The sequence below is a fragment of the Heterodontus francisci genome, chromosome 3, assembly GCF_036365525.1.
Source record: "Heterodontus francisci isolate sHetFra1 chromosome 3, sHetFra1.hap1, whole genome shotgun sequence".
Taxonomy (NCBI): Eukaryota; Metazoa; Chordata; class Chondrichthyes; order Heterodontiformes; family Heterodontidae; genus Heterodontus; species Heterodontus francisci.
The window spans coordinates 57,651,564-57,678,390 of NC_090373.1; the positions used below are offsets into that span (position 1 = coordinate 57,651,564).

The window sequence follows — 26,827 nt, forward strand, 5'->3', positions numbered from 1 at the left end:
AGACCCTGAAGCCCCTGTCAGAGACCCTGAGACCCAGAAACCCCGCCAGAGACCCTGAGACCCTAAACCCCCATCAGAGACCCTGAGACCCTAAACCCCCATCGGAGACCCTGAGACCCAAAACCCCTGTCAGAGACCTTGACCCAGAACCCCTGTCAGAGACCCCGAGACTCAGAACCTCCGTCAGAGACCCCAAGACTCTGAGCTCCCTGTTAGAGACCCTGAGACCCAGAACCCCTGTCAGAGACCCCGAGACTCAGAACCTCCGTCAGAGACCCCAAGACTCTGAGCTCCCTGTCAGAGACCCTAAGTCCCAGAAGCCCTTGTCAGAGACTCTGAAACCCTGAGACCCCCATCAGAGACCCTGAGACCCAGAACCCCCTGTCAGACACTCTGAGACCCAGAACTCCCGTCAGAGACCCTGAGAACCGAAACCCCTGTCAGAGACCCTGAGACCCAGAAACCCCGCCAGAGACCCCGAGACCCTGAGACCCCCATCAGAGACCCTGAGACCCAGAACTCCCGTCAGAGACCCTGAGACCCAGAACTCCCGTCAGAGACCCTGAGACCCGGAACCCCTGTCAGAGACCCTGAGACCCAGAACTCTCATCAGAGATCCTGAGACCCAGAACTCCCGTCAGACCCTGAGACCCGGAACCCCTGTCAGAGACCCTGAGACCCAGAAACCCCGCCAGAGACCCCGAGACCCTGAGACCCCCATCAGAGACCCTGAGACTCGGAACCTCCGTCAGAGACCCCAAGACTCTGAGCTCCCTGTCAGAGACCCTAAGACCCAGAACCCCTTGTCAGAGACTTTGAAACCCTCAGATCCCCATCAGAGACCCTGACCCTGAGACCCCCATCAGGGACCCTGAGACCCAGAACCCCTGTCACAAACCCTGAGACCCTGAAGCCCCTGTCAGAGACCCTGAGACCCAGAAACCCCGCCAGAGACCCTGAGACCCTAAACCCCCATCAGAGACCCTGAGACCCTAAACCCCCATCGGAGACCCTGAGACCCAAAACCCTCTCAGAGACCATGAGACCCGGAACCCCTGTCAGAGACCTTGAGACCCAGAACCTCTGTCAGAGACCCCAAGACTCTGAGCTCCCTGTCAGAGACCCGAAGACCCAGAACCCCTTGTCAGAGACTCTGAAACCCTGAGACCCCCATCAGAGACCCTGAGACCCAGAACCCCCTTTCAGAGACTCTGAGACCCAGAACCCCTGTCAGAGACCCTGAGACTCAGAAACCCCGTCAGAGACCCTGAGACCCTAAACCCCCCATCAGAAACCCTGAGACCCAGAACCCTCTGTCAGAGACCATGAGACCGGAACCCCTGTCAGAGACCCTGAGACCCAGAACCCCTGTCAGAGACCCTGAGACTCAGAAACCCCGTCAGAGACCCTGAGACCCTAAACCCCCCATCAGAAACCCTGAGACCCAGAACCCTCTGTCAGAGACCATGAGACCGGAACCCCTGTCATAGACCCCGAGACCCAGAACCTCCGTCAGAGACCCCAAGACTCTGAGCTCCCTGTCAGAGACCCTGAGACCCAGAACCCCTGTCAGAGACCCCGAGACTCAGAACCTCCGTCAGAGACCCCAAGACTCTGAGCTCCCTGTCAGAGACCCTAAGTCCCAGAAGCCCTTGTCAGAGACTCTGAAACCCTGACCCCCATCAGAGACCCTGAGACCCAGAACCCCCTGTCAGACACTCTGAGACCCAGAACTCCCGTCAGAGGCCCTGAGACCCAGAACACCTGTCAGAGACCCTGAGACTCAGAAACCCCGTCAGAGACCCTGAGACCCTAAACCCCCATCAGAAACCCTGAGACCCAGAACCCTCTGTCAGAGACCGAGACCGGAACCCCTGTCAGAGACCCCGAGACTCAGAACCTCCGTCAGAGACCCCAAGACTCTGAGCGCCCTGTCAGAGACCCTGAGACCCAGAACCCCTGTCAGAGACCCCGAGACTCAGAACCTCCGTCAGAGACCCCAAGACTCTGAGCTCCCTGTCAGAGACCCTAAGTCCCAGAAGCCCTTGTCAGAGACTCTGAAACCCTGAGACCCCCATCAGAGACCCTGAGACCCAGAACCCCCTGTCAGAGACCCTGAGACCCAGAAACCCCGCCAGAGACCCTGAGACCCTAAACCCCCATCAGAGACCCTGAGACCCTAAACCCCCATCGGAGACCCTGAGACCCAAAACCCTCTCAGAGACCATGAGACCCGGAACCCCTGTCAGAGACCTTGAGACCCAGAACCTCTGTCAGAGACCCCGAGACTCAGAACCTCCGTCAGAGACCCCAAGACTCTGAGCTCCCTGTCAGAGACCCTAAGACCCAGAACCCCTTGTCAGAGACTCTGAAACCCTGAGAACCCCATCAGAGACCCTGAGACCCAGAACCCCCTTTCAGAGACTCTGAGACCCAGAACCCCTATTAGACACTCTGAGACCCTGAAGCCCCTGTCAGAGACCCTGAGACCCAGAAACCCAGCCAGAGACCCTGAGACCCTAAACCCCCATCAGAGACCCTGAGACCCTAAACCCCCATCGGAGACCCTGAGACCCAAAACTCTCAGAGACCATGAGACCCGGAACCCCTGTCAGAGACCTTGAGACCCAGAACCCCTGTCAGAGACCCCGAGACTCAGAACCTCCGTCAGAGACCCCAAGACTCTGAGCTCCCTGTCAGAGACCCTGAGACCCAGAACCCCTGTCAGAGACCCCGAGACTCAGAACCTCCGTCAGAGACCCCAAGACTCTGAGCTCCCTGTCAGAGACCCTAAGTCCCAGAAGCCCTTGTCAGAGACTCTGAAACCCTGAGACCCCCATCAGAGACCCTGAGACCCAGAACCCCCTGTCAGACACTCTGAGACCCAGAACTCCCGTCAGAGACCCTGAGACCCAGAACCCCTGTCAGAGACCCTGAGACCCGGAACCCCTGTCAGTGACCCTGAGACCCAGAACTCCCGTCAGAGACCATCAGACCCAGAACTCCCGTCAGAGACCCTGAGACCCTGAACCCCCTATCAGAGACTCTGAGACCCAGAACTCCCTTCAGAGACCCTGAGACCCAGAACTCCCGTCAGAGACCCTGAGAACCGAAACCCCTGTCAGAGACCCTGAGACCCAGAAACCCCGCCAGAGACCCCGAGACCCTGAGACCCCCATCAGAGACCCTGAGACCCAGAACTCCCGTCAGAGACCCTGAGACCCAGAACTCCCGTCAGAGACCCTGAGACCCGGAACCCCTGTCAGAGACCCTGAGACCCAGAACTCTCATCAGAGATCCTGAGACCCAGAACTCCCGTCAGACCCTGAGACCCGGAACCCCTGTCAGAGACCCTGAGACCCAGAAACCCCGCCAGAGACCCCGAGACCCTGAGACCCCCATCAGAGACCCTGAGACTCGGAACCTCCGTCAGAGACCCCAAGACTCTGAGCTCCCTGTCAGAGACCCTAAGACCCAGAACCCCTTGTCAGAGACTTTGAAACCCTCAGATCCCCATCAGAGACCCTGACCCTGAGACCCCCATCAGGGACCCTGAGACCCAGAACCCCTGTCACAAACCCTGAGACCCTGAAGCCCCTGTCAGAGACCCTGAGACCCAGAAACCCCGCCAGAGACCCTGAGACCCTAAACCCCCATCAGAGACCCTGAGACCCTAAACCCCCATCGGAGACCCTGAGACCCAAAACCCTCTCAGAGACCATGAGACCCGGAACCCCTGTCAGAGACCTTGAGACCCAGAACCTCTGTCAGAGACCCCAAGACTCTGAGCTCCCTGTCAGAGACCCGAAGACCCAGAACCCCTTGTCAGAGACTCTGAAACCCTGAGACCCCCATCAGAGACCCTGAGACCCAGAACCCCCTTTCAGAGACTCTGAGACCCAGAACCCCTGTCAGAGACCCTGAGACTCAGAAACCCCGTCAGAGACCCTGAGACCCTAAACCCCCCATCAGAAACCCTGAGACCCAGAACCCTCTGTCAGAGACCATGAGACCGGAACCCCTGTCAGAGACCCTGAGACCCAGAACCCCTGTCAGAGACCCTGAGACTCAGAAACCCCGTCAGAGACCCTGAGACCCTAAACCCCCCATCAGAAACCCTGAGACCCAGAACCCTCTGTCAGAGACCATGAGACCGGAACCCCTGTCATAGACCCCGAGACCCAGAACCTCCGTCAGAGACCCCAAGACTCTGAGCTCCCTGTCAGAGACCCTGAGACCCAGAACCCCTGTCAGAGACCCCGAGACTCAGAACCTCCGTCAGAGACCCCAAGACTCTGAGCTCCCTGTCAGAGACCCTAAGTCCCAGAAGCCCTTGTCAGAGACTCTGAAACCCTGACCCCCATCAGAGACCCTGAGACCCAGAACCCCCTGTCAGACACTCTGAGACCCAGAACTCCCGTCAGAGGCCCTGAGACCCAGAACACCTGTCAGAGACCCTGAGACTCAGAAACCCCGTCAGAGACCCTGAGACCCTAAACCCCCATCAGAAACCCTGAGACTCAGAACCCTCTGTCAGAGACCGAGACCGGAACCCCTGTCAGAGACCCCGAGACTCAGAACCTCCGTCAGAGACCCCAAGACTCTGAGCGCCCTGTCAGAGACCCTGAGACCCAGAACCCCTGTCAGAGACCCCGAGACTCAGAACCTCCGTCAGAGACCCCAAGACTCTGAGCTCCCTGTCAGAGACCCTAAGTCCCAGAAGCCCTTGTCAGAGACTCTGAAACCCTGAGACCCCCATCAGAGACCCTGAGACCCAGAACCCCCTGTCAGAGACCCTGAGACCCAGAAACCCCGCCAGAGACCCTGAGACCCTAAACCCCCATCAGAGACCCTGAGACCCTAAACCCCCATCGGAGACCCTGAGACCCAAAACCCTCTCAGAGACCATGAGACCCGGAACCCCTGTCAGAGACCTTGAGACCCAGAACCTCTGTCAGAGACCCCGAGACTCAGAACCTCCGTCAGAGACCCCAAGACTCTGAGCTCCCTGTCAGAGACCCTAAGACCCAGAACCCCTTGTCAGAGACTCTGAAACCCTGAGAACCCCATCAGAGACCCTGAGACCCAGAACCCCCTTTCAGAGACTCTGAGACCCAGAACCCCTATTAGACACTCTGAGACCCTGAAGCCCCTGTCAGAGACCCTGAGACCCAGAAACCCAGCCAGAGACCCTGAGACCCTAAACCCCCATCAGAGACCCTGAGACCCTAAACCCCCATCGGAGACCCTGAGACCCAAAACTCTCAGAGACCATGAGACCCGGAACCCCTGTCAGAGACCTTGAGACCCAGAACCCCTGTCAGAGACCCCGAGACTCAGAACCTCCGTCAGAGACCCCAAGACTCTGAGCTCCCTGTCAGAGACCCTGAGACCCAGAACCCCTGTCAGAGACCCCGAGACTCAGAACCTCCGTCAGAGACCCCAAGACTCTGAGCTCCCTGTCAGAGACCCTAAGTCCCAGAAGCCCTTGTCAGAGACTCTGAAACCCTGAGACCCCCATCAGAGACCCTGAGACCCAGAACCCCCTGTCAGACACTCTGAGACCCAGAACTCCCGTCAGAGACCCTGAGACCCAGAACCCCTGTCAGAGACCCTGAGACCCGGAACCCCTGTCAGTGACCCTGAGACCCAGAACTCCCGTCAGAGACCATCAGACCCAGAACTCCCGTCAGAGACCCTGAGACCCTGAACCCCCTATCAGAGACTCTGAGACCCAGAACTCCCTTCAGAGACCCTGAGACCCAGAACTCCCGTCAGAGACCCTGAGAACCGAAACCCCTGTCAGAGACCCTGAGACCCAGAAACCCCGCCAGAGACCCCGAGACCCTGAGACCCCCATCAGAGACCCTGAGACCCAGAACTCCCGTCAGAGACCCTGAGACCCAGAACTCCCGTCAGAGACCCTGAGACCCGGAACCCCTGTCAGAGACCCTGAGACCCAGAACTCTCATCAGAGATCCTGAGACCCAGAACTCCCGTCAGACCCTGAGACCCGGAACCCCTGTCAGAGACCCTGAGACCCAGAAACCCCGCCAGAGACCCCGAGACCCTGAGACCCCCATCAGAGACCCTGAGACTCGGAACCTCCGTCAGAGACCCCAAGACTCTGAGCTCCCTGTCAGAGACCCTAAGACCCAGAACCCCTTGTCAGAGACTTTGAAACCCTCAGATCCCCATCAGAGACCCTGACCCTGAGACCCCCATCAGGGACCCTGAGACCCAGAACCCCTGTCACAAACCCTGAGACCCTGAAGCCCCTGTCAGAGACCCTGAGACCCAGAAACCCCGCCAGAGACCCTGAGACCCTAAACCCCCATCAGAGACCCTGAGACCCTAAACCCCCATCGGAGACCCTGAGACCCAAAACCCTCTCAGAGACCATGAGACCCGGAACCCCTGTCAGAGACCTTGAGACCCAGAACCTCTGTCAGAGACCCCAAGACTCTGAGCTCCCTGTCAGAGACCCTAAGACCCAGAACCCCTTGTCAGAGACTCTGAAACCCTGAGACCCCCATCAGAGACCCTGAGACCCAGAACCCCCTTTCAGAGACTCTGAGACCCAGAACCCCTATTAGACACCCTGAGACCCTGAAGCCCCTGTCAGAGACCCTGAGACCCAGAAACCCCGCCAGAGACCCTGAGACCCTAAACCCCCATCAGAGACCCTGAGACCCTAAACCCCCATCGGAGACCCTGAGACCCAGAACCCTCTGTCAGAGACCATGAGACCGGAACCCCTGTCAGAGACCCTGAGACCCAGAACCCCTGTCAGAGACCCTGAGACTCAGAAACCCCGTCAGAGACCCTGAGACCCTAAACCCCCCATCAGAAACCCTGAGACCCAGAACCCTCTGTCAGAGACCATGAGACCGGAACCCCTGTCAGAGACCCCGAGACTCAGAACCTCCGTCAGAGACCCCAAGACTCTGAGCTCCCTGTCAGAGACCCTGAGACCCAGAACCCCTGTCAGAGACCCCGAGACTCAGAACCTCCGTCAGACCCCAAGACTCTGAGCTCCCTGTCAGAGACCCTAAGTCCCAGAAGCCCTTGTCAGAGACTCTGAAACCCTGAGACCCCCATCAGAGACCCTGAGACCCAGAACCCCCTGTCAGACACTCTGAGACCCAGAACTCCCGTCAGAGGCCCTGAGACCCAGAACCCCTGTCAGAGACCCTGAGACCCGGAACCCCTGTCAGTGACCCTGAGACCCAGAACTCCCGTCAGAGACCATCAGACCCAGAACTCCCGTCAGAGACCCTGAGACCCGGAACCCCTGTCAGAGACCCTGAGACCCAGAACTCCCTTCAGAGACCCTGAGACCCAGAACTCCCGTCAGAGACCCTGAGAACCGAAACCCCTGTCAGAGACCCTGAGACCCAGAAACCCCGCCAGAGACGCCGAGACCCTGAGACCCCCATCAGAGACCGTGAGACCCAGAACTCCCATCAGAGACCCTGAGACCCAGAACTCCCGTCAGAGACCCTGAGACCCGGAACCCCTGTCAGAGACCCTGAGACCCAGAACTCTCATCAGAGATCCTGAGACCCAGAACTCCCGTCAGACCCTGAGACCCGGAACCCCTGTCAGAGACCCTGAGACCCAGAAACCCCGCCAGAGACCCCGAGACCCTGAGACCCCCATCAGAGACCCTGAGACTCGGAACCTCCGTCAGAGACCCCAAGACTCTGAGCTCCCTGTCAGAGACCCTAAGACCCAGAACCCCTTGTCAGAGACTTTGAAACCCTCAGATCCCCATCAGAGACCCTGACCCTGAGACCCCCATCAGGGACCCTGAGACCCAGAACCCCTGTCACAAACCCTGAGACCCTGAAGCCCCTGTCAGAGACCCTGAGACCCAGAAACCCCGCCAGAGACCCTGAGACCCTAAACCCCCATCAGAGACCCTGAGACCCTAAACCCCCATCGGAGACCCTGAGACCCAGAACCCTCTGTCAGAGACCGAGACCGGAACCCCTGTCAGAGACCCTGAGACCCAGAACCCCTGTCAGAGACCCTGAGACTCAGAAACCCCGTCAGAGACCCTGAGACCCTAAACCCCCATCAGAAACCCTGAGACCCAGAACCCTCTGTCAGAGACCATGAGACCGGAACCCCTGTCAGAGACCCCGAGACTCAGAACCTCCGTCAGAGACCCCAAGACTCTGAGCTCCCTGTCAGAGACCCTGAGACCCAGAACCCCTGTCAGAGACCCCGAGACTCAGAACCTCCGTCAGAGACCCCAAGACTCTGAGCTCCCTGTCAGAGACCCTAAGTCCCAGAAGCCCTTGTCAGAGACTCTGAAACCCTGAGACCCCCATCAGAGACCCTGAGACCCAGAACCCCCTGTCAGAGACCCTGAGACCCAGAAACCCCGCCAGAGACCCTGAGACCCTAAACCCCCATCAGAGACCCTGAGACCCTAAACCCCCATCGGAGACCCTGAGACCCAAAACCCTCTCAGAGACCATGAGACCCGGAACCCCTGTCAGAGACCTTGAGACCCAGAACCTCTGTCAGAGACCCCGAGACTCAGAACCTCCGTCAGAGACCCCAAGACTCTGAGCTCCCTGTCAGAGACCCTAAGACCCAGAACCCCTTGTCAGAGACTCTGAAACCCTGAGAACCCCATCAGAGACCCTGAGACCCAGAACCCCCTTTCAGAGACTCTGAGACCCAGAACCCCTATTAGACACTCTGAGACCCTGAAGCCCCTGTCAGAGACCCTGAGACCCAGAAACCCCGCCAGAGACCCTGAGACCCTAAACCCCCATCAGAGACCCTGAGACCCTAAACCCCCATCGGAGACCCTGAGACCCAAAACTCTCTCAGAGACCATGAGACCCGGAACCCCTGTCAGAAACCTTGAGACCCAGAACCCCCGTCAGAGACCCTGAGACTCAGATCCTCCGTCAGAGACCCCAAGACTCTGAGCTCCCTGTCAGAGACCCTAAGACCCAGAACCCCTTGTCAGAGACTTAAACCCTGAGACCCCCATCAGAGACCCTGAGACCCAGAACCCCCTTTCAGAGACTCTGAGACCCAGAACCCCTATTAGACACTCTGAGACCCTGAAGCCCCTGTCAGAGACCCTGAGACCCAGAAACCCCGCCAGAGACCCTGAGACCCTAAACCCCCATCAGAGACCCTGAGACCCTAAACCCCCATCGGAGACCCTGAGACCCAAAACTCTCTCAGAGACCATGAGACCCGGAACCCCTGTCAGAAACCTTGAGACCCAGAACCCCCGTCAGAGACCCTGAGACTCAGAACCTCCGTCAGAGACCCCAAGACTCTGAGCTCCCTGTCAGAGACCCTAAGACCCAGAACCCCTTGTCAGAGACTGAAACCCTGAGACCCCCATCAGAGACCCTGAGACCCAGAACCCCCTTTCAGAGACTCTGAGACCCAGAACCCCTATTAGACACCCTGAGACCCTGAAGCCCCTGTCAGAGACCCTGAGACACAAAAGCCCCGCCAGAGACCCTAGTACAACCACTTAAATCTTAATCGAGACCCGGAAACCCCTGTGAGAGACCCCGAGACTCAGAACCTCCGTCAGACCCCGAGACTCTGAGCCCCATGTCAGAGACCCTAAGACCCAGAACCCCTTGTCAGAGACTCTGAGACCCGGAACCCCTGTCAGACACTCTGAGACCCAGAACTCCCGTCAGAGACCCAGAGACCCTGAACCCCCGATCAGAGACTCTGACCCAGAACCCCCTGTCAGAGACTCTGAGACCCGGAACCCCTGTCAGAGACCCTGAGACCCAGAAACCCCGCCAGAGACCCCGAGACCCTGAGACCCCCATCAGAGACCCTGAGACCCAGAGACCCCCATCAGAGACCCCGAGACCCAGAACCGCTGTCACACACCCTGAGACCCTGAAGCCCCTGTGAGAGACCCTGAGACCCAGAAACCCCGTCAGAGACCCTGAGATCCTAAACCCCCATCAGAGACCCTGACCCAGAACCCCTGTCAGACACCCTGAGACCCTGAAGCCCCTGTCAGAGACCCTGACACCCAGAAACCCCGTCAGAGATCCTGAGACCCGGAACCCCTGTCAGACACTCTGACACCCTGAAGCCCCTGTCAGAGACCCTGAGACCCAGAACTCCCGTCAGAGACCCTGAGACCCAGAACCCCCTATCAGAGACTCTGAGACCCGGAACCACTGTCAGAGACCGTGAGACCCAGAACCCCTGTCAGTGACCCTGAGACCCAGAACTCCCGTCAGAGACCCTCAGACCCAGAACTCCCGTCAGAGACCCTGAGACCCTGAACCCCCTATCAGAGACTCTGAGACCCAGAACCCCCTGTCAGAGACCCTGAGACCCGGAACCCCTGTCAGAGACCCTGAGACCCAGAACTCCCGTCAGAGACCCTGAGACCCAGAACTCCCATCAGAGACCCTGAGAACCGGAACCCCTGTCAGAGACCCTGAGACCCAGAAACCCCGCCAGAGACCCCGAGACCCTGAGACCCCCATCAGAGACCCTGAGACCCAGAACTCCCGAAAGAGACCCTGAGACCCGGAACCCCTGTCAGAGACCATGAGACCCAGAACTCTCGTCAGAGATCCTGAGACCCAGAACTCCCGTCAGAGACCCTGAGACCCGGAACCCCTGTCAGAGACCCTGAGACCCAGAAACCCCGCCAGAGACCCCGAGACCCTGAGACCCCCATCAGAGACCCTGAGACTCGGAACCTCCGTCAGAGACCCCAAGACTCTGAGCTCCCTGTCAGAGACCCTAAGACCCAGAACCCCTTGTCAGAGACTTTGAAACCCTCAGATCCCCATCAGAGACCCTGACCCAGAGACCCCCATCAGGGACCCTGAGACCCAGAACCCCTGTCAGACACCCTGAGACCCTGAAGCCCCTGTCAGAGACCCTGAGACCCAGAAACCCCGCCAGAGACCCTGAGACCCTAAACCCCCATCAGAGACCCTGAGACCCTAAACCCCCATCGGAGACCCTGAGACCCAAAACCCTCTCAGAGACCATGAGACCCGGAACCCCTGTCAGAGACCTTGAGACCCAGAACCCCTGTCAGAGACCCCGAGACTCAGAACCTCCGTCAGAGACCCCAAGACTCTGAGCTCCCTGTCAGAGACCCTAAGACCCAGAACCCCTTGTCAGAGACTCTGAAACCCTGAGACCCCCCATCAGAGACCCTGAGACCCAGAACCCCCTTTCAGAGACTCTGAGACCCAGAACCCCTATTAGACACCTTGAGACCCTGAAGCCCCTGTCAGAGACCCTGAGACCCAGAAACCCCGCCAGAGACCCTGAGACCCTAATCCCCCATCAGAGACCCTGAGACCCTAAACCCCCATCGGAGACCCTGAGACCCAAAACCCTCTCAGAGACCATGAGACCCGGACCCCTGTCAGAGACCTTGAGACTCAGAACCTCCGTCAGAGACCCCAAGACTCTGAGCTCCCTGTCAGAGACCCTAAGACCCAGAACCCCTTGTCAGAGACTGAAACCCTGAGACCCCCATCAGAGACCCTGAGACCCAGAACCCCCTTTCAGAGACTCTGAGACCCAGAACCCCTATTAGACACCCTGAGACCCTGAAGCCCCTGTCAGAGACCCTGAGACACAAAATCCCTGCCAGAGACCCTAGTACAGCCACTTAAATCTTAATCGAGACCCGGAAACCCCTGTGAGAGACCCCGAGATTCAGAACCTCCATCAGACCCCGAGACTCTGAGCCCCATGTCAGAGACCCTAAGACCCAGAACCCCTTGTCAGAGACTCTGAGACCCGGAACCCCTGTCAGACACTCTGAGACCCAGAACTCCCGTCAGAGACCCAGAGACCCTGAACCCCCTATCAGAGACTCTGACCCAGAACCCCCTGTCAGAGACTCTGAGACCCGGAACCCCTGTCAGAGACCCTGAGACCCAGAAACCCCGCCAGAGACCCCGAGACCCTGAGACCCCCATCAGAGACCCTGAGACCCAGAGACCCCCATCAGAGACCCCGAGACCCAGAACCCCTGTCACACACCCTGAGACCCTGAAGCCCCTGTGAGAGACCCTGAGACCCAGAAACCCCGTCAGAGACCCTGAGACCCTAAACCCCCATCAGAGACCCTGACCCAGAACCCCTGTCAGACACCCTGAGACCCTGAAGCCCCTGTCAGAGACCCTGAGACCCAGAAACCCCGTCAGAGACCCTGAGACCCTAAACCCCCATCAGAGACCCTGACCCAGAACCCCTGTCAGACACCCTGAGACCCTGAAGCCCCTGTCAGAGACCCTGAGACCCAGAAACCCCGTCAGAGATCCTGAGACCCGGAACCCCTGTCAGACACTCTGACACCCTGAAGCCCCTGTCAGAGACCCCGAGACCCAGAAACCCCGTCAGAGACCCTGAGACCCTAAACCCCCTATCAGAGACTCTGAGACCCAGAACCCCTGTCAGAGACCCTGAGACCCTGAGATCCCCATCAGTGACCCTGACCCAGAATCACCTAACAGGGACTCTGAGACCCAGAACCTCTGTCAGAGACCCTGAGATGCAGAACCGCCGTCAGAGATCCCTAAACCCCGCCCCACCCCTTGCAGAGCACACAGCAGCACAGTCCAACAATGACCTCTGCGACCCCTGCTTCCCTTGTGCAGCAATGCTCAGGGTTGCTTTCCCGTCGCGGCACTGAAGCCTTTAACCTTGGTGCCACCAGCTCTTAACGGCCATAAACCCGAAGGCACGTGAGTGCCACCCGCCATCCACTAAATAACAAGCCCACAATGAAATGGCGGTGCATTAGATGCAAATTTATTACAATCATTTGTTCAGCAATTGAAAAGAGATTCTTGTTGCATCGGGGCAGCAGTGCCACCTTGGTGCTTTCCCGCCTCTGACATCATCCGGAACAATCATCACGATGTCGGATTTGCGGGCAGATGGTTCTAATGCAATTCTCTGTCTCCCCACGCCACCATTCTCACTTTAACAGCTACATTAAATTCAGCCCACCATGTGAGCAGGGAGTCTATACAGCTGACATGATCAGTAAAATGCAACACGATCTGGGGGCTCCTGTGATTGCGTCAATGGATCAAACATTACTCTCACAGTTTATGACATTATAGGAACCCCTCGATCATGGTATTGCCTGGTAAGGCACTTCAAGCCAACCGCCACCCAATATATTATATATGTATGGCTCTGATAGCAGAGAAATCTGGAAGCAATATATTTCCTTCCATTAAAAATATCAGTATTGATTAATATCTGGATGCACACAGAGTACCAAACCATAAAAAAAAGGTTTTCTTCAAAATTACACTTTCACGATTCTTTCCTCCTAATAATAATAAAATTGCCTGCCTGAATAAAACCCAAAATATCAGCTTGAATGGAGCCAAGTTGCTTTTTTTTGCCTTATAGGGTCAGAATCCAAAATGCATTTAAAGGGTGTGCTGGAGAAAGGGTTAAAGCTGCTGTAAAGAGGTTCAATAGAGCGTAGTGGAGCTGGCTGACATTCAATTAATACCTACAGAAGAAAAATGAACCTTAATACTCTGCTAATTGTCTTGGTATTCATAGTCATTTAAATTTTCTTTGTCTCAAAATCCACATAGAGTGACATTAATTCACAAAAGAAGGAAGGCATCGTGAAGATTACAGAATTGCATTTTGTTATCAGTGACTATCTGTGAATAACATGAAACTTTTCAAGTGTAGCCGAAGGAGGCAGAATTGCTACTCAAAGACGGGTGAACATAAATATATCCTTGATGTCTGTTTGCTTTTACGTTTTAAACGAAAGTACAAAGGTAGGATAGTGCGCCAGTCAGGGCTGCTCAGTGTCTCCTGATATCCATTCCAGATGTTGGCTAGACTTTGTGGAGCCAGTCTTATGGAACTGTGGTTGGATTAGCTGTCTTTTCCTCCAGGTGTGTTGCTTCACGCTGATTCCTCCACACACTCACAGGCCTTATCCAAACACTCAGGCTCTGTGACAAGCGCTCCCCACCTTCCCACCCACATCTTTCCTCCATCTGATGGACCTCATAGACAGACCCACTTGCTCCTGCCCATCACATTGTAAATTCAAAAGAAGTCACAAAAAAAACCGAGAGTACTAGTCTGCCACTTAACTACTGTTTCTCGCTCTTACCTATGATTTCTCTTCTGGGCTCTAAATAAAATAAAGGCAGTGTATTCCCTTCGAATAGGGGATATTTAAGATTTGGAGTGCTTGCTGAGGGCTTCAACAGTTGTTGTATGCTGGTACATCTTTACATAGCCTTTGGGCTGTAAGATTTATGTGCAATATTTCAAAATGGCAAAGTTTCTCAGTTTTAGTGTAATTGAGTGCAGACTCATATTGTTAAAACCATCAAACCAAGTTGAAACTTGAGACAATAACACACAGATTTTGCAGTATCAATATTTAATGCCAGACTGCAGTCTTGCCAAATTCCTCCATGAGGAATACTTTAAATAAAACCTGTCATTCAAATAATAAATAAAAATGTAGAAAGTTCAACATATATTATTTTAAAGAAAGAACATTTACTTTGGTTGTCGTATAGAGACTTATTGTGAGAATTCATAACAGGAAATAATAAAAATACTATTGCTTATTTTGTGTTCACAAAGAATTTCTTATCTAGGATATATAAACAAAGCATGGAAAAATAAGCCTGCATTGAAGGTTTGGGAATGCATGCATACCCTTTAAGAGTTCTGATAGTACATAGATTCCATTTTAAAATGAATGGATGAATACCCAAGCGACTACAGCAAAAGTACATTCTTTGAGATATGTTTCTACATAGGGGGTGAAATCATATTAGTTCAGTTGGACCTCAGTCACTTGATTCCACTCTTACCTATTCCACCGTAGTAAGAGCATCTCCAGCAATGGCTTCTCTTTCCACTGCAGCACCATTACCTTTGGAGTCCCCAAAGGATCTATCCTTGGCACCCCACCTCTTCTTCCTCATTTACATGCTGTCCCTCAGTGACATCATCTGAAGACATGTCAGGCTCCACATGAGCGCTTATGGCATCCAGTGCAATCTCTCCACCATTTCTCTCGACTCCTCCACTGTCAGAATTTTTGTCCAACATCCAGTTCTGGATGAGCCACAATTTCCTCCAATAAAACTTTGGGAAAGCTGAAGCCATTGTCTTCTGCTCCGTCACGGCCTCCAGGCCCTTGCTGCCAATTTCATCCCTCTCCCCAGCCTTTGTCTCAGACACAAACAGAGTCTTCTTAAATTTGGCGTCCTATTTTAACCCCAAAGTTAACTTCTGACCCTATTTCCTCTCCATCACAAAGACCACCTATTTTCACCTCCATAACAATGTCCGCCTTCACTCTACCTCAGTCCATCTGCTGCTGAAACACTCATACATGTCTTTGTCACCTACAGCCTCAGCAGTTCTAATGCTACCCCATCTGGCCTCCCATCCTCCATGCTCTGTAAACTTCAGCTCATTTATAGATCTGCTGCCAATATCCTATCCAATACCAGATCCTAATCATCTATCCTACCTGTTATTGCTGACCTATAATGGCACCTGGTGTCTCAACACCTCCAATCTAAAATTCTCATCTTTGTGTTTAAATCATGGCCTCACCTCTCCCCATCTCTGTAACCTCCTCCAGCAACAATCCCCCCACCCACCCACCCCAGACCTCCACCAGAACTCAGCATTCCTCTGACTCTGGCCCCTTGTGCTGCCACCCACCCCCCTCCCCCTGAGCTACCATTGGCGGCTGCACTATTAGTTGTCCAGGCTCCATACTTTGGAATTTCCTCTCTAAACCCCTCTGCCTCTCCACCTCTCTCTACCTCTTTAAGAAGCTTTTTAAAATCCTCTATGACCAAGCTTTTAGTTCTCCTCCTAATATTCTCCTTCTTTGGCTTGCTTTCCATTTTTGCCTCATTAAGCCTCTAAATGACTAGAGAAATTTTTCTACATTAAAGATGCTATGATGCAAGTTTAGTTGATATAAAAAGTGACAAAGGCAAGCATTTCAAATTAGTGCTGAGTCATAATTTTGGGTGTCAGCCGTGTCTTCGTGGTAACCCTCTCGCCGCTGAGTCAGAAAGTTGTGGGTTGCAGTCTCTAGGGACTTGAGCACATAATCCAGGTTGGCACTCCCAGTGCAGTACTGACAGAGTGTGCCCTGTCAGAGGTTTCCAGATGAGACTTTTAACCAAAACCCTGTCTGTCCTCTCAAGTGGATGAATGATCGACCCTACAGTACTATTCCCTTGAAGAACAAGGTAGTTTTCCCTGGTGTCCTAGCCAATACTCATCACTCAACCAACATCATTAAGAAATGGATTATCTGGCCATTATCTCATTGCTGTTTGTGGGGCCTTGTTGTGCACAAACTGACTGCCACATTTCCTACATTATGACAGTTACTACACTTCAGAGGAATATTAGTTGTAAAGCGCTTTGGGATGCTCTTGGGTTTTGAAAGGCATTATATGACTGCAAAATCTTTATTTAACCATTAGTGTGCTTACGTTTACTCATAAGGACATGCTATTGCCTCGTGTGTCACTGGCCTGAGTGACCCAGGCCTAAATTGTATGATGGAAATGGGACTAAATTCTGAAGGAAAAAATCATCTGGGGCAGGCAAATGACTGTCTATCTAGGTCACATCAGAAATGTGGCACATACAACAAGAGTTGCATTTTTTCTGATCTTGGAGGATTATTTATCCATGTCATTCATTTGCTTGCAAAAGGCGACTTTTCAAGGATCTATACATCAAAAGTCAGGCAGTGAATTCTCTAGATGTTCAAAGTGTCCTTTGCTCTCAAATTAATTTTTAAAATAAAGCATTTGGGTGGTATTCATCGAAATCAATCTGATTTCTTGTTCCTAAATGCAATCCTTTTATGAGTAAGTCCAACTTTATTTTTCGCCAAGGAATTTTACTTTATTTTCCATCTCTAGCTCTTCTTTTAGCTCTTGCTGTGTCTGCAACTTATCCCTAACCCTGGTTACATCTATGTCAGAGTTACTTATGATTGCTATCTGTCTTAATTACAAATGCAATGCCAAGGATCAGTGTTCGGATTATTGGGCCTTCATTACAAGGAGTCTGATATGAAACCTCTCTTCATATTTCTGGACACTTATATGAATTTAATGATCATTGTTCAGTGCAAATCATTTCAATTCATTTCTCACCCATCCAATTTAGAAGCTTGGAATTACCAGTAATGCCTTTATGTTCATTTGTGCAGTTTGGCTGCATGGATTTAAATGTTTCATCTTTTTTTTTAAGGATTTTGGATCCTCTCCAAACGGTTGAGGAGGCCGCCTATGCTTTTAGAAACCATTTCTGCAATGATGTAGTAAGAGAATGAGAGACAGAGGGAAAAGCAGAGACATTGCAGCAACGAGTCATATCCAGTTTCATTAAAACCAGGTTTACATTCTGCAAAGTGCCACAGCAATTCAGCCGTAAAAGGGTTAGCTGAAGTATTTCGCATTTTCCTACCATAAATGGTTCCATACGTATTTCTGGGTTGTCTATCAGGTTTTCTAATGCAACTTCTGTAAAAATTCAAGTGGATTGATTTTCCCCTCAAAAAGGCACTCAAGTAATTTTATGACTGAAACAAATTTAATTTACTAATTGTACAGTTGGTTTCTATTAAAAAAAAAGTAATTTATTGGTGTGCCCCAAAGTGGCTTGGGTTTTCTGTGGATGGTTTCCAACTCACAGCAGTTAGGACTCTAGATGTTTGTTTGAAACAAATCGGCTATTTTCATCACTGTAGACACAGCATATTTTTGGAAAGCTGCTCATAATGCTTTGCAATGTGTTTATAACATTCCCTTTGTCTTCCGTCTCACTTTTTCTGACCAAACCACTGTCGTCTGTTAGAAATATTTACCAGTTGGATTTGAAATGTCCTGGTAACATTATGATCACATCTGGAGTCTAGACTGACTGGCTCTATGGTCAGGGTCATATCTCTGTGCTATATCAGTCCCAGCACTATTTCTGTTTACATAGGTGGTGTACTGCATCATCTGTTTCAACTGTCAAACACACTCAAGCCCTCAGATCCCTTTCTTTTTGGTGGGACACCAAGGGGATTGCTGCTCTGTGCCATCTGTTAAGGACTGGCAACAGGAGCTGTGAGAAGCTGGACAAAGAGGCCATAACAAGTAAGCTCATATTGAGTGTTTCAGATTTTAAGTGCACTGAAGAAACATATGTTGCTAAATGCAATTAACGCACTAAAGAATACAGCTATCAGGAATTTTTATTGACATTGTTTTCTGTATTTAACTTAGATTTGATATTTTTAAAAACATGTTAATAAAAACTTTATGTTATGTGGTACATGCCTTAAGTTGTGTGTTTAACATGACGCAATGATTTTTCAGATAGTTGTGGGTCCTACTGAATGGCATAATTATGAATAGGATTTAGAAATTCCATGTAATCCAGGCATTCTTTTATTAAAGGAAAATGGCGGCTGACTTTGACGCTCTTTACATCCCACTTACAGCTTCAGATGGTTTCTTGTTACTTATTAGTTGGCCACAAAGACTCCCATTGCACCAAAGTTGGATACTGATATAGTTTATTTTATTTAGAGTCATATATTAAAAGGCGCCAGTTCAATTTATTTTAGCAAGACAAATTTAATGTTACATTTCCTGTCACCTCCCTTCTGGCTTTTTAAAGTGGTTTTTGCTCACTGCATTGAGGTATCTCATCACAAGTGGCAGACTCCTGCGGCTTCTCGATTGTTACTGAATATTTCACAAATGAAACAAGCACCCTTTCTCTTACAGAAATAGGGCCCAATTTTACTGTGGCGTGGCGTCTGTTCTAAATCTACTGCAGAGCTGACTGATTGTGCTGGACTACAGCCATGGGTCAAAAGCAGCATTTTATTATGATCTAGTATGCACATTACAGTAAATAATATAGTCAGTTTGCAGATACAAATTCAAGTATTCAAACTGAATGCAACATCATGCCCCTGCAAAGAAGGAATACATACAGAGCAGAGGAAAGAAAAACAGCACAGTCTTTCTCAGGAACAGAAGTGGGAATTACTTTACCCCAAAACAGAGGAAAAGAATTTTAGGATGCTAAAACACAGATCAGGTTCCAAATGTAAGAGCCAGACTTACAAGCCAATTGCAGAAATTCAGATCAATGCAACTGTCAAAAGGACAGACAGCATCTGCCAGAATCAGTTTTCTTGTGCCAGGAAATGCTGGCAAAGCTGAAAGGATTCTCTCTGGTAGAGAGGATGGTGGGGATGATGAAGCAAAGAACATCAGTTCAATTTACAATGAAGTAAGGTTCTGGGTACCATTAGATGAAAGGATACTGGAGCTACACACCAAATAAATATTTACAAATTAAAGCCTTCAAATTTTTCCGTGCAAGGACTAGCATAGGAATGTATGAGATACTTGCATTAACTTATTTGGTGTGCTATTTTACCTGGGGCAATAACACATTTTTAAAATAATTAAAATAATGGACTAAGGAATTTAATAGCTTTGGTCATCTTGGCGCATTCCATAATTACAAGGCCTACAGCCTTTAATGTTGCTTTCACAAGTATTCACATTGCCTTCATTAGCATTTCTACTTTAGGTAGTAATACATTAATTCATGACAGGAAGGAAACACAATTGATCATTTCAATTAAAGGCTTAAAAACCAAATGAAGCAGGCCTTTTCCAACACAGTCTGAATTTTGAGACAGTAAACTAGCTGAGCCCCTCTCTCAATTGTGTAATGTGGACCCAGCCTCCCTGTAAACTGGCTGGACTGTGGGGCCCACGGTACATGCATACATAGCCTGGCCATCACATTTTGACCTGCATGTGTGCTCTGAATAGTGACATTGGGATAAAGTTAAGTTTTTAATGCTTGGGCGGTCAACAGGCGAGGCAGAACGCCCGTTTGAAATCACATTGCCGCGGAACGCGCCATCCAGTTGGTCCGTGCCATACCACCTATCCTTCGTGGAAAAATTTCTGCGGAAAAACACCTTTGCCCAATCCATCAGGCAGTGGTCTGCACGGAATGTCCTCAAGGCCCTACGGGAAAAGGAGATGGTGGATCCGGTCGGATGGTTCCCTGAGCAGACTGCCAAGGTCATTTGGCAGAATGCCTCATCACCAGAACTTTCAAACAATTACCAGATATAGCTTGGTAGGTGGTGAGAAGAGCCCTCCCTGTCAGATCCTTCCTGCATGCCCGGAGTCTCACCCCTCTGCACAATGCCCTCGAGATGACTGTGGTGGGAAAGAGATGGTTACCCACCTCCTCCTGGAATGTGGCTTTGCAAAGCAGGTGTGGAAAGAGATGCAGTGGTTTTTGTCGAGGTTCATCCCAAGCAGCTCTGTAACACAGGAGTCTGTGCTCTACGGACTGTTCCCAGGAACGCACTCCGAGACAAACATCAACTACTGCTGGAGGACTATCAATTCGGTGAAAGACGCCCTTTGGTCTGCCCGAAACCTGTTGGTCTTCCAGCGCAAAGAGTTGTCCCCGACCGAATGTTGGCGGACTTGCACATTCCAAGGTCCAGGACTACGTGCTGAGGGATGCACTAAAACCAGGGGCAGCCGTGGCAAAGGTTCAATGGGGAAAGACCACTGTGTAAGGTCTCCCCCACCAAGGTGAACTGAGGGGCTGGACCCATGGGAAAGCCCTCAACTGTATCCAGAAAATATTTGTTTTGCTGTAAAATGTACAGAGCATGTAAAATGAAATGGAAGGGTTGTGAGGCAACTCACTCCTGTATTGAAGGAAACTGATCTCTTTTGCACTCTTTGTATTATTTGACTTTGTGCTTTTTGGAACTGTTTTGTAATGTATTTTTTTACAGTTTTTTGTGAATAAAGTATATTTTGGAAATTAAAAAAAACGAAATCACTGGAGCTGAAAATCGGGCCAGTTTCAATAATGACTGGGTGATCCACTCTGCTGTTTCACCATCCAAGTGGTGAAGACAACATTTGGACCCTTTGTATGAGGACCTTATCACCAAGATAATGGACACATTCACATTTAACATCACCACTGAAACGCACTACAACTGCAGTCAGGGAACGTCAGTGAAAAATCAATTTTCTTCACGAGAATTATAGAATCATAGAAACTTTCAACACAGAAGGAGGCCATTTGGCCCCTCGTACCTGTGCTGGCTCTTTGAAAGAGCAGTTGTGTTTAGTCCCACACCTCTGCTTTATTGCCATAACCCTGTATGTTGCTCATCCTCAAGTATTTGTCCAACTCCTTTTTAAAATGATTTATGAAATCAGCTTCCAACTGATAGAGGGCTCCAGGTCCCAACAACTCTCTGAGTGAAAACTGTTCTCCTCGTCTTCCCTCTAGATCCTCTGTGGATGATTTAAAATCTATGACCTCTGGATATTGACCTACTCGCCAGAGAGAATACCTTTTCTCTATCTACTCTGTCAAAACCTCTCATCATCTTGACAAACTCTATTAGATCGCTTCTTAACCTTCACTGTTCCAAGGAAAACAGTCCTAACATTTCCAACCTCTCCTCAAAACTAGAGCGCCTCATCCCCGATAACATCCTTGTAAACCTGCTCTGTACTCTTTCTAAGGCCGTTACATCTTTCCTGAAGCTTGGCGACCAGAATTGTCTACAATACTCCAGCTGAAAGAAAAAAAATGAAGGTAAGACTTGCATTGCTATCGTGCCTTTCATGACTTCAGGTCATCCCAAAATGCTTTGCAATGTGGTACTTTTGAAGTGCAGTCACTTTTGTAATGTAAGAAACGTGACAGCCAATTTGGTCAAAGCAAGCTCCCACAAGCAGCAATATGATCATATGGTAATTGATAACCATTTTTATGGATTGGTTGAGGGATAAACATTGGCCAGGACCTCAAGCAGAAGTCCCCTGCTCTTCTTTGAAATAGTGCCATGTGATCTAATACATCCACCTGAGAGAGCAGATAGAACCTCTGTTTAAAGTCTTATCTGAAAGATGGTACCTCTGACAGTGCAGCACTTCCTCAGTACTGCACTGGAATGTCAGGCAAGAGCTTGTGCTCAAGTCTCTGGAGTAGGATAAATTTTAAGAAGTAGACACTGGGCTGAATTTTATTCTGGCGAGGGGGGTCCGGGCAGAGGGCTGGAAGTGGGGGAAACCTGTTGCAATTCCACGGCCGGCAGCCAATTAACTGCCTGCCATCAGGGATGCCGTCCTGGCCAATTAGAAGGCCAGCAGCTCTGCAGTACCGGAGGCGGCACTGGGAGCAGTGGCTTCAGCTGGTATTGCAGGAGGCCCAGCAGCACAAAGGGAGGAGAAGAGTGAAGAAGACCTCAGGACAGGTGAGTGAGGTTGGGGACACCGAGGCCATTTAGGCAGGCCCTGACGAGAGGGTGGGTGGGGGGTGCTGTTAGTGAGGGTGGGGGGAGTTCTTCCTGGGGGAGTGGCCATCACTGCCAGGGGGACTCTCCAGAGGCCCTAGATTTCCCCCAAAGGAGGGATCCCCCCAACTCCACCAGGAGGCCACCAGGTTTTATCTGGCGACATCTCCCTGTAGCGGCGGGCCCCTCCGCTTTTAATTAAATTGAAGTGGAGGCAGGAAGAGGCACTTAAGTGGTCATTAATTGGCCACTTAAGGATCTCAATTGGCCTGGGGTAGGAAGGCCATACTCGGCCTTCTCCACCTCGGACTTTATTGTAAGGCGTTGGGAAGGCTATGGTCATTTTGTCCCTGCTTCCCTGCACATTTTTATGGGCCCCACTGCCTCCGTTCCCAACCATAGAGGACCCATAACATTCAGCCCACTGTTTCTATCTTGTACTGTTTTCCTCTCTAACTTTAAAGGGTTTACTGCACATGTTAACAAAAGGGCTGAGAACAAGCTTTAAATGTTGTGAAAAATATACAGAGATCCAATGAAACATTCAAGTATGAGAAATACAGCAGAGTTACATCTCTTTGATGGGATCCAGAGTAGAGATGTGGAAGAAAGAAGGAAGCCAGGATAATGAAACATAATCTTGAATATATTTGAAAGTGCATATTCATGTCTATTGAAACCACATGATAAAACCATTTCCAATTTTTTACATAAAGACAATAATCAAATTGTTTCTTTGATTTATCATAGTGCAGGGTTTCCAATTTCAGAAGGATGTTGGCTCTGAACGTTTAGCACATTCCCTTTGCTCTGAAGGTGTTGTTGGAAGTCTGTAATTTCTGCTTGAAATGGGATCAGACTCATAGGTGCTTCTTATTTGAGAAGGGGGAGAAAAAGTCCCGGGGTTTCTTGAGCCACATCTGGAGAGACATGACATGCCCAATAGGGTGGATCTTAATTCCTGGGTGCTCCTGTCAAGTTGGGTGGGTGTTGGGGGGGAGGATTTTGATTGGATGGGATTCCAATTGCATGAAGGGGTTCTGATCGGATAGGGTGGGGGTTCTGATCGTATGAAGGGGGTTTACAATTACGAGGAGGGGGATGGTGTTTGATCGCGGTGGGGGATGGGGATTTCCAATCAAACAGGGTGGTTGCAGTCTCATGGTGGGTTTGCGATTGCATGGAGGGGGTTCTGACCACACAAGGGTGGGGTGGAACGGCTAAGAGGTAGATGGTAGTTGGCTATGGGGGTCCAATGATGGTCAGTGGTAGCAGATGATGGTCGAGGACGGGTCCAATGGTGTGGGTGGTCTGACGGTGGGGTGGGGTCATCCAATGATGGGCACGGGAGCAGACAGATTGAGAGGGGCGTTGGTGGTTTACAGGGTAACCTCGTTGGACCTAGAGGAAACAATCCTGCTCCTCCTGGCCCACAAGCAGTGCTGTAAAAGCACTTACCTCATGGATTCAGCCCTTCTCGTCTCTTTTCATTTACTGAGTTTCCCGAGGCTAGGGAAACTTGGCCAGCCCTGGTTAAAAATAGAAACACTGTTAAAATGAAGTCACACAGCCTCATTAAAATATCTAAATGACCAACCAGCCTCCTGTGAGTGAATTGGCCACCCACCCCTCATCCTGCCTCCATTAAAATAGGGAGCTGAATTTAATGAACCTACCGTCAGGACATACAGAAGGTGCAGAAAATAGTGGTGGTCCCGTGTGTGAAATGTGCGGCTGTGCTGCAGCGATTATGTGGCGGATGGCCATTTAACATAATGGAGGTGGCAGTTACCCCAATCACATACCAAGGGTGAACATCGAATCAGGTGCTAGTGCCATTTGTACAGGCCTGCCAGCCCTGCATTCACTCGTTTCTTGCAGTCTACAGAGAGTGATTTAGCTGTTACACTTAGAAGTTTATATCACTGTCATCTTCAACAATCATCTCCTCTAGGAAGACTGGAGAAGATAACAGAGGTCAGACTAAAGGTGGCCCATGTTTCAGTGACACCTCCCTGCTGATTCTTCTCCAAACTGCAAGGGAAAGGTAGGAGGTTCTCTTCCCCAGCGGTGGTAAGAAGAGGTCCTCCCATCTGACCAAGAAAGCCTGGATGGAGATCATAGAGGAGGTCAGCATCTGTGTGGTCACCCAATGCAATTGGGTGCAGTGCAGGAGGAGGGTCAATGATCTCATGCGTTCAGCCAAGGTGAGCGCCATGTTCCAAAGTTTCATTCTGGGGTGTGGATGTCACTGCAGGGTGTTCAATATGGTGAGGGTGCCACTGCCATCCCAAAGTAAGCAAGGTTATAACATCAAGACAGATGCATGGCTGCATCTGGGAAACAAGCCACATTCATTGCTCAGCCCCAGTAAATCCCATGACAGCGTGAGTCAGTATGAGATACATCAAGTCCCCCAGTTGGTGACGAGGGAGCCCATGGTAGCAGAACAGTCATGGTGAAATGTATGCCAATTTATAATTTCAACATCCTTCGTCTTGCAGGAGAAGAGGGCCCATAACCAGAGGGAGGCGGCCAGGACCGGTGGAGGTGTCCCAGACATATGTCCTCTCAGCCAAGCCAAAGAAGAGGCCTGAGAACTAGTGGGGAGCCAGAGCAGACACGCCATATCTGACAGGGACTGGAGTTCCTGCGCAAGAGAGTGATTATTGCCATTCATCGAAAAATTGTTTAATGATGAAGAGCCACCTCAGGCATGTTTGGCATAACGGGTTATGTGCAGCCTAACCCACCCATATTTGTGTTCTCTAATGCAGGTTGGCGTTTGCAGGAGACTGCAGCCACAGAGGGACATTCGTCAACATCTGAGAACAAGGACCACTCAGATGATGCACCATTCCGTGACTGTCCTGCACCTTCCACCAGCACAGACTCACATTCACCTCGGTGGGTAATCAAATGGCATTAGAATCAGGGTCACTAGCTGGTGAGAGCACATGCGCTAGAGGAGCTGTCTGAGGCTGAGACAGCTGGAGGACTGTAGGTGGCCAGGCCCATGCTGAGCCCCAGGCTGATGACGAGCTTCTGGTGTTGACGACACAGGGCTTGCTGGAGTTGCAGAGAGAGGTAAAGCAATATTTGGCAGAGATACCAGAGGCTATGCGCAGTCATGAGCGGACGATGGAGGAGTCCATCCATGCCATGACTGCTGCCATGTCCCAGGCATACGTGCGCATGGCTTCCTCCATTGAGAGGTTGGCGATCCTCATAGAGAGCCAGATTCCACGGATGCATCAGGACCTGCACACCATCGCCTTGGCCATGAGCTCAATTCAGCAGTGGCAAGGCGAGAGAAAGACCAGGAGCCTGGAGACTTTTCCCGCTCCAAGGGCTGAATTTTATGGACCCCACTAAGATGGGGCTGGAGGCGGGGTGCACGGACAGTCGCGAGAGGTGGCAGGGGCAGTGGGCCCCTAGCCTCCCCATTGCCAAACGATCTTCCCGAGGACGGGATAGGCCAATGATGGCCTTCCCATCCAGTGGCCAATTGAGGCTCTTAAGTGGCCAATTAATGGCCCCCTCCCAGCGGGGGTGGGCCTCTGCCATGTGGGGAGGTCACCCTGCAACATGGAACTTCCCTGCCATGAACCACTTCATCCACTGGGAACCCCCTCCCCCTGGACAGCAAGACCATCCCTCCCTGGCGACCCTGCCTCACCTACCTCTGGTCAGGAGCTCCACTGCTGGGTCTGGGTCCGAGGCCTCTGCAGTGCCGGGTGTGACCACCGTTACTGGTGATATTGCCATTACTGCTGAGCTGCTAGCCCTCTGATGGCCAGCAGCTCATGCAGACGTGATCACGACTTTTTAAGGAGCAGGAATTCCGTCTCATGAAACTTTGATTGAGAAAGACCGGAGGATCGCTCTGGGGGGTGGCGGGGGTTGGGTACCGGGGTCAGGAAAAGGCACCTTTTCACTCAGTGCCAGGAGCCCCGCCTCCTACACAAAATCCAGCCTCCAGTGTTTCTCTGGTGAGCAGGGAGGTTCCATTGAGCCTTGAGAGGGAGAAGGAGAGGCTGCGTTTCATATCTAGGGATTCCCCTCAGGTCACCGAGCCGGGACAGCGATTCCTCAGCCCTTCCGCCAGTGAGCCCAGCTCCTGTAGCCATGACACCTGAGGAGAGTCCTGCACCACTGCAGGAAAGCCTCAAGCAGCCGGGGACTTCCAGGCCTCAGGCACTCAGAGGACAGCTGCCGAATTCATCACAGGCCAAGGGGCAGTCTGATCAGCAGCCTGCCTCCAGCCCAGCTGCTAGCGCAGGGGTCACACCGCATAGAAGTACCTGCAAGCGTATTAGGAAAATCACCTAGCTACACATGGATAATCATGGTGATACCAATATGTTATGTGGAATGTAATTAAATGCTCTTTTATACCAATTATCAGACATC

The 26,827-nt window shown here is 51.5% G+C and overlaps 1 long non-coding RNA gene across 1 annotated transcript in view; it reads right to left on the bottom strand.

Moving 5' to 3' along the window:
- Positions 1-26,827, bottom strand: part of LOC137356585 (uncharacterized) — a 208,299-nt gene that overhangs the window by 12,312 nt on the left and 169,160 nt on the right. Inside the window, exon 4 of the long non-coding RNA XR_010971097.1 lies at positions 23,873-23,943. This is a non-coding gene — a long non-coding RNA (uncharacterized lncRNA). The remainder of the gene's footprint in view (positions 1-23,872; positions 23,944-26,827) is intronic.